Here is a 488-nt window from a genome sequence, read left to right as displayed (position 1 = left end):
ATGTCTAATCACAGCTCCCCGCCTTCTGCCACTGTTATGGCATTTGAGCTGGAATCTCCTAGAATCTTTCCCATGAAAGGTCTGAACTACTGTCCACCTGAGATTCTTCTGGAACATCATCCCAGGCTGACCATGGCCTCCTGATGCCCTGCTCAGGTCCAACCTGACACCCCAGACCCCTGTGTGCTCAACTCTGCCAACAGAGGAGAGATGAATCAGGCCAAGGTCCCAGCTCTGTTCCCCAATGCGCTGAGCCAATATGGCGGGTCACGGGCCTGACCTTTCCCTGCTATCGATCGCCTGTTCTCACGTGGAACGTTGGAATACAGAAAGGTGATCAGATTTAACGGCAGAATCAACAGTGTTGGGCTTTTCCATCAGTGGAGACCTGTCCAGGTTACTCGTCACTTGGCCAGTTTGGAATTCTGGGGCACCTTCAAGGGCCACTCTGGTGAGCATTCAGTGACCTAGCACTTGGTTCACCAGGT

This window comes from Ictidomys tridecemlineatus, chromosome 13, assembly GCF_052094955.1.
Source record: "Ictidomys tridecemlineatus isolate mIctTri1 chromosome 13, mIctTri1.hap1, whole genome shotgun sequence".
Classification (NCBI taxonomy): domain Eukaryota; kingdom Metazoa; phylum Chordata; class Mammalia; order Rodentia; family Sciuridae; genus Ictidomys; species Ictidomys tridecemlineatus.
The sequence above is the reverse complement of the archived record's forward strand: the minus strand, read 5'-3'. Positions refer to the sequence as shown.